An 8433-nucleotide genomic window follows, 5' to 3' on the forward strand; every position below is an offset into this window, starting at 1 on the left:
GGAGGGAGAGAGGTAAAAATAGCTCACCCTTTTGTGTACAGCAGCACATGCGGAGCATGCACGCACACGCAGACACAAAGATACTGTGCTGTTGCCGTGTGTGTGTGGATGCATATCCGTGGGTGTGTGTGTGTGTGTGTAAGTGTGTAGGCTGTAATTATAGTGGCAATATGAAAAGGCTTTTGTAGCTGCTGAGCCCTGGGAAGACGACTATAAAAAGCAGAGCGACAGAAAAGGATGATGAGGAGGAGGATGCATCGGGGAGAGGGGGAAGACAGAGGTGAGGAGGGGAGGTGATGGAAAATGGAGGAATAACAACAAAACGGTGCAAAAAAAGAGGAAAGAGGAAAGAAGTGAAATGCATCACAAACGCATTCAAATTTGTGTCGTCACACACACGTTCTCTATATGTGTATTTATTTTTAGCACTCACATGCACCTGATCCATATATACTCTGAGCACAGGGCTTACAGACATCTGAGGCACACAAACATGCAATTATTCTGTTGGATGGGAGATGAAAACCCATGTAAAATCCCCTTGGAGGAATAAAAGAGAGGAAAACAGGCGAGCATCTCAATGTGTATGATCTATTTCTGGAATTCTCTCTGGACCAGACTGACACATACACACAGACAGACACACACACACACACACACACAGTTAATTAGCCATGAAGCTGGAGAATGCATCATGCACTGATTATGCGTGTATTCGTCTCGCACCACATTGCATGAATGGCTGCACCCCTGACGCATCAATCCCTGTGAGGATTTGGGTGTGGACTTGAACACCATGTTTGGTCCTGTTCAAACCAATCTCAACACACACAGGTTTATTTACCTAAATCCTCTCACCAGCGGTTGCCAGATATGGCTGCCTGATGGACTGCGATTAAAAAAACAACCTCAAGACACATGCCATTCAAATTCAAAATTTTGCCAGACACAGGGTGCAGGTCAAATCTGCGGTCTTGTAAACACAGTGTTAAACTTTATGTAAAAGGTGAGGAAATACTGCAAAAGCAGACAAGTGGTCACCCCACCCCACACACCCCTATCTCTCCAAAACAAACAGGGCCACATCAGTGATAGCTGATATCTCTTGATGAGCCTATTCAAATGATACACACGCTGCTAGATTTTGCAATGGAAATGAGGTGCATCCGAGTGTGATGACACCTGTGGTTTGCAGTAATTCTATGCCAGATTTTGAACAAATTGCTGGTAGCAGCTTTACATCGCCAACTTAAGCGGTGGAGAATTAGGGAGATGGTTGTCTTTGTCTGTGGTTAGTTAGACAAAGCGTAGAAGCTTTCAAACAAAACCACACTGCTGATACTTGAGACTCACGTGGACAGAACACAGATGTGTACAAACGCTCACATCTGTCAGAGTCGGAGAGGGGGAGACCAGGAAAGGCAACGAGGGAGAGCAATGTAACAAAGCAACAAACCACACACACACACAACTACCACACACTTGGAGAGGAGAGGTGCCCTGTACCTTGGTAACACAGTCCATCAATCTTGAATGCAGCCTAGTTACTCACCAGCCCCCTTGTCCCTCTTTCCTCCCTCCACGTTCTCTCCTTTTCTCTATCCTCCTCTCTTCCTGGTCCCACTGGGCGAGCATCGGGAGATGGGCAGCTATAAATAGCCCCAGCTAGCCTCGGGCGGGGAGTCAGTCAACTCAAGCTAATGCGGCTACTGCTTGTCGAAAACATGCCTGTTATGATCACTGCTGTAAATGAGGAAGGATGCAGGGGAAATGAGCTAAACAAATGTTGGAGAGCTCTGTCCACTGCATTGCTACATGTAGGGACAACACAGAGAGATGGGTAAGTTAGACCCGTATGTTGACAGAGGCCTCTGTTATGTACCAGAATGAGAATGAGATGGCTGTCTGTGCCACTGTGATGTTTACAGAGAGGGACAGTGACTGAGAAACAGAGGAAGGATGCTCCTGCCTCATTACATTCAGAGCACTTCCGTTCTGGCTGCTTCATCCAGGGTGACTCCAGTGAGCAAGGTGAACCCGGCAGGAACAATACAATTAATCAAACACGCCTCTCCTTGAAGAGCCTTTTCCTCTGGGTCGCAAATTCACCTCCCGAGGGCACCAGCTGACGTCATAGCAGCTGATAAAAGAGAATGGGTGACCCCTGTGTGAGCTGCCACCAGTTGGCGTCCCATGAACAGTCGGAAACAACCGTCTGACCCTCATTTCACGCTGGCAGAGTTGGAAAAACACAGCGGTAATGCAATTTGGTGCAGTGTCCAAGTGCTTCTTTGTGCTTCTCTGTGAATGCTGTCATTTGATGTAAAATCGCAAATTAGTTGGGAATTTGTAATTAGGCTGCAGGAGCCTTCTGCCTGTCCAAAAGGTCATGAGGTCAGCAGACTGACGAAGAGGCTACAACTGCAGAGACGCTGCAGCTAGAAATACATTTAATAGGTCACAAAAACTAACGTGTATGGGAGTAAGCCTCACACTGGAAGTGTTGGGTTTTCAGTGTCAGCACTGGCAGTGCATGTGGGAAATCTGCAGTTCAAATTTATGATTTTAATATGACCATCGCATAAGGAGCTGCATGTAATTTATTAGCTCATTTATAATATAAGGTGTGCAAGTTTAGAACCATTATTAAAAAGAGCATATTTAAGGGCAGAAGCTCCAGTTTGATTAGGAGAAAACGGTGAAATCAAACTGGAGTTGGACTCAACCAGTCACTATCTGTCCAAATTCCTTTTGTTCCTGATCAACACTAGTTTATTTAGATAAAACCAAACTGTAAAAGTGAACAGCTTGATGACTGGTGAGGTTTTTGCATCTAAATCTACTCGAGAAACTTAAATTTTAAAAGGATTTCAAGGTTTGCTGTTCGATACGGAGGGTGCTGTAGCTGTGAACGGTAATTAACATGGGTCATACTTTGATCTGCTTGCGTAACAGCAGTATTTCCTCGATGCCCAGGCCACACTTCCATGCTCGGTGTCAAGCACTGCAGAGCACCATGTCAAAAGGCACAAGGATAGGACTCTGAGGCAGCAGTGTAAACCGTAATTGACGCTGACAGCTTGTTGGCAGAACACAGTGTATCCAGTTTCTTGGCTGGGACAAGACAAAAGACTCGGGGACAAAAGATGGATCCTTTCATTAGCTCATGTTCCCTCTCTGCTGTCTCTATCATAATACCAATCAAAAATACAGCTTTTCTAATGTACCAGGGCACCCACCCTCTATAAAGGCCATTATATGGTGTTGTGTTTTTAGAAGGACAAGCTGTGTGCTGCACCCCATTAGCACGAGGACAACGCAGAGCTTGTTCATGTTAGGGGTCTGTCCTTGCATATGAAAGCCCCCAGGGTTTGTTCTGGGATGGTCTGTTAGTCATGTTTAGCCAAGTTGGTGGCACATGTGGGAGGACAGAACTGATGAACTGTCTGGCTGGCAGGAACCTTGTCTTTGAGTTCAGCAAAAGAGGGAGGGTGCGGCATTATGGGAACACACTGCTCAAGTGCATTTTGCAATCTGCCACAATTTCGTAATTTAGTTCTCTAGGATAGAAACAACATGTCAGCACAAGTGGACAGCAGACAACAGGTACAATAGTGCTTGAAATCACTCTGGATGAGGCTCATGCTTGTATCACAATGACTGCTGCACAAAGCAGGCAGTGGCTTTGTCATCCGTGCACCCGTCCCGTGCTCCATTTTTAGCTGCACGATACATAGCAACAAACCGCTCGATTGTGAAGAGGAGAATCAACACAGGAGGCCAAAAATAATGACTGTTTGTTCGCCATGCATTCACGTGGTCATATCTTATGCGTGAGTTTCTAAAAATAGACCCAGGGATAAGCCGGGCCCTCTTTATTGCAGTGAAAGCTTTTAACCCCTTCACCCCTGGATTAAAGCAGTGCGACTGCATGTATTTGGAGAAGAAGATGAAGAGGGGTCACTGAGTGGGTCTAGAATAGAAAGCAGGATGAGAGAAATGTAAATTTAATGCACAAATCATCTATAAACTTTGGCCGTACATTCATATATGTACAGGCAACCATTGCAGAGACACCTTTACTTTTATTTTAAGATGGCTATTTAGCTTCCTTTTACACAGTTCTTCTCAGAACTCATACATCTGACATATGCCCAGGGAACCCACAGCCCTACTGTGGTGGATCTACTGGGCCAGTTATGAATTATGTGTCTCGTTCAAAGGCGTCTCATTGTCATCACTTTCTCTACCTGGGGGAAGGGAAAGCGCTTCTCATTCACTTTATCCATTTACCATAAAGTACAAACCAGTGAGTTTCCAGTCCCAAGTCTGCTCCTTAAGTCACTATGCCACCGCTGCCCCGTTAACAGTATCTGGCAGGTGTAATAAAAAGCAAATCCATAATATAGACTTATAGCCATCAGGAGAGCTGCGTGCGTACTGTGCTACAGAGTTTATTTTAAGATGGGGTGAGACCCAGAGATGGGTCAGATGAGGCAAAAGTGGGTCAACTCAAATTATTCTGAGAGAGTAGCAACCAAAGCTGCTGTAAGAAAATGATTATGTATAAATGAGCTAATTAATAATAATTAATAATAGTAATTTAATAAATTCTAAAGAGACAAAACATTTTTAACTCTCTACCATTTATGATAAGGAAAAATACAACATGATTAGCTTTTGGTCACCTTGAAAGTACGAGGGAACTAGACACTACAGGACCAGGAAGATAAGCAGGAACAACACACCAGGAGCAGAGACTTCAGTCCAAGAGGTCACAATCAATGACACACAAAGGTGACGCTAGTAAAAGCTGTGTGTATTTGTCAATACATACATGCTTGGACTGTATAGGACATTTACAGCATTCTGTGTCCCCTGTGTCAGTTTTCCTGCACCAGCAAGGGAAAGGCCTTACACGTGTGTGCAGAACTGTTTACATCAGCAGCAGTCCCTCGCCATTCCTGCCTAAACTCCCTGATGACCAGATAGTAAACGTGCACTCACAAAGACGACCTGCAGCAGATCCACTGTCAAACATGAGACTCAACAAACAGACCTATGCTTACCGCTTTCCAGTTGCTGTGATAAGTTAGTAAGCTAACAACTGCTAGAAGTAGCTACATACTTGCTGTATAGTTAGTTGCATCAATGATTAAAACTAAATCTTAACAAAAATAGCAAATGAACATTTATAAAACGTAAACACGATATGTTGTATTTGTTTCACATAAGAGTCGTGTCATATTTTCTCTGCTTACCATCAGTCACCTGACATAGTCAGGAGGAAGTGCAAAGTCACCGCTAGGAAGTAAACTCCTACAAGTTATCCAGTGGTCATTCAGGCTTTACTGTCACCTGCTACCTACGCCAACGCCAGCAGCCTGTTTAAAGCTAGAAACCAACAAAGTAAAGACACTGGATGCAATTAAGTAATAATCGTGGAGACTTCCTTTGAACCTGTGTCCATAAATTTAATCTTGACTAATGCAGACACAAGCTGTCGAGTTTGTACAAGACATCAATGTGAATATTATGCTTCACACCAAAACTACAGGTGCCTGAAGTGTGTAATCTATTTTATTTTCCTCACAATTTTTGTTGTGTTTCAAGGATGTATAGACCTAGAAACTTTTATGCTTGTAACCTAGGTACAACTGAGCCTTTGAGGAAAGGAGCACTCTGTCAAGTTCAGTGGTTCAGAGCCATAAAAGGTGCTCACACCCACACAGTCCATGCAAAATAAAGCAGTAAAAAGCTCATCTGAGGAGTTTATATCCTGCTGTAGAGCTGCATTTGATAGTGTTCGTGGAATGTGTTAATTTTTAATTTGTGCATATGACAATGTAAAGTTCAAACCTCTCATTCACAAATAACCACTTGGCATACCTGGTACTTTGTTACATCAACTCACTGGCCCTCTGTGTGTGTGAGAGAGTGTGGATGACTCAGACCCATTACTTGCTCCAGTGGGAAGCACTGCAGACTTTCTTAGAAGGCCAGTGTTTTTCTGACTAACACAAAAACAAATAATGTTGCCAGCAAGTGGCATCACCTTCCCTCTTTAGAACGGCACTAACACCTGAGGAGGCTGGCTGCTCCTTATAAAACCTAGGTCTTTACTCACTTTGTCCTGCCTGTATTAGTTTCACCAAGATGCATAGATATTACTGGAAAAGCAGGACGTAAGCTGACTTTCAGTCTTACATGTTCATATTACTTACTAGGCGAGAATTTGTCCTTCAGTACTGTAAAAGATTTTTATACCACTGCACTGACCACAGCCGCAGCCAGAGGCATGATGTTTTTGAGCTGTCCGTCTGTACGTCCCAGTCTTGTGAACGTGATATCTGAGGAACGCCTTGAGGGGATTTCTTCAAATTGGCATAAATGTCCACTTAGACTCAAGGATGTACTGATCAGATTTTGGTCATCAAAGAAAGTGACCTCATGTGTGTCCATTCCCCAATTTGACTGGTTGGCAGAGACATACAACATCGAAGCAGTAATTCTAATATTTAACTGTATTTTGTGAAGGAAATAGAAACCACTAAGAAACTCTGTTTTCAAGATATGCTATTCTCAGTTTTCCAAATGAAGATACTTGTTGATCAGTTTGTCTATCTACACTGTACACTGACTTTCTTCTTTATTCATTTATACCAAACGACTGTGTTTTGTGAGCTAAGGCCTGCACGCTATCCAACAGTGGACATGAGGTTACCATCTGTCAAGATACTCTAATTTTTGTAGCCTATACATGCTTTTCAGTAACGGTCACATCTAGCATTAATAAGCTTACATAAAAGACTTTTACAAACAAGTCTACAATAATAAATGTATTTTAATGTGAAGGTGGTGTCCAAGGCAGACTTTTTTCATTTGGGTTTCTGTGTTCTGAAATGAATTTAAAGACAATGCAATATAAAAGTCCCCTAAAGTGTTTTAACAGCTTCAGTGCACCTTGGCACAAATCTTCCAAGTCTCTGGACTCTACAGGAGGAACAACATTCTTGAAAAAGATATTATCTAACATATTGCTCCAAAAATTCCTATTGGAGATCAGTTGGCCTGAGGCCCCAGTGACCGCTCATATGTTTAGACTGTTTCTTAAATTTTTTTTACCCATCGGCTTGTTTTTGTCACTGTTTTTACTTTTTCTCCTGGATGTGATATAATCCTAGACATGGCTTGCTACAGTGTCTATTTGAATCAAGGGAAACCCAGATTGTCACCAGGAACTGATAGAATCAAGATTCAAGATGTTTAAACACACAGTCTAGGCATATAGGAATTCTTGTGCAGGGCTCTCCTGGAGTCAAGTAAAGAGTTTAAAGCCAAAAGAACAAACACCTAGTCTAAATATAAGATCACCCAAGAATATAAAAGAATGCAAACTACAAAAAACAAGAATACAAAATAGTTGATAAAATCGTGGATACAGGAATAAGATATCAGCTAAAATGGGGAGTTTCAGATATTGCACATAGCATAATTGTATATGGCATTCTACTTAGTAGGGTAGTGAGGGGTTATTGCACAGGTTTATTCACATTTTGTATTTGCCATCAGTCTTACTGTGGCAGGGAAAAAGCTGTTGTAAAATCTTGTTCTGTGTGTGATGACACCGTGCGCTCTGCTGTGCCTGAGGTTGTGGGTGCAATTTTTGTGTCTGAGCAGAGTGTGAGCTGGGTGGAGTGGGTCTCTGATTATGTTCTCTGCTCTTTTGCAACCCCTATCTTTTGATAGGGGTACTTGGCAAATGAAAAAAAAAACACAGAGAGGCCCTAGAGAATCATAAAAAAGAAGTTATCACCTCGAAATGAACTCTGAGTTGAGGCACCGCAAGGATAGTGTATTCCAAAACCTTTAAAGGGTCAAAGAATCGCAAATCAAAAACAATCATTAATTGATAAAACACACTGACTTTAAATAACTCTTCTGTGAGTTGGTCAATTATGCTTCCATCCAAAACAAACTGAGGCAGTAACCATGGAAACATGAACGGCCTCTAACCTGCTGTGATTTGAGCTCTTAAAATAAACTTGTTTTCCAGTCTGTGGCAGCCTAAAGTTATTGGCCAGCAGGGAGCGCTACTTAATTATCATGCTCATGTTTTGAATCTGTGTGTGCTGCAGCAGGCTCCAGTTTCTACTGAATATATGTTCTCCATATTGAGCCTGGCTGCTACTGACAAGCGCAATTCATACTGTGTGTGACATTTACAGAATACGGTCAACATGTTAGTTGATTGCCAAGCACGAGTGTAACACAAATGTCGCTAGCTAATGTGCTAAAGCTCTCGGCACACAGAGTAATCACTCCTGTGCAAACACTCCAGCCTGTTTGCTGAAAAGAGTGATGTGAAGGCTGCATTGGTCTGACCCTTTTTGTTCTGGGTTGAACCTGGCAAAGTGTTTTACATTTCACTTT

The 8433-nt window shown here is 42.7% G+C and overlaps 1 protein-coding gene across 4 annotated transcripts in view; it reads right to left on the bottom strand.

Moving 5' to 3' along the window:
- LOC109960503 (histone deacetylase 4-like) overlaps positions 1 to 8433 on the bottom strand; it is a 52121-nt gene that overhangs the window by 35684 nt on the left and 8004 nt on the right. The gene's annotated exons all lie outside the window — the stretch shown is intronic.

Source organism: Monopterus albus, unplaced genomic scaffold (assembly GCF_001952655.1).
Source record: "Monopterus albus unplaced genomic scaffold, M_albus_1.0 scaffold48.1, whole genome shotgun sequence".
NCBI lineage: Eukaryota > Metazoa > Chordata > Actinopteri > Synbranchiformes > Synbranchidae > Monopterus > Monopterus albus.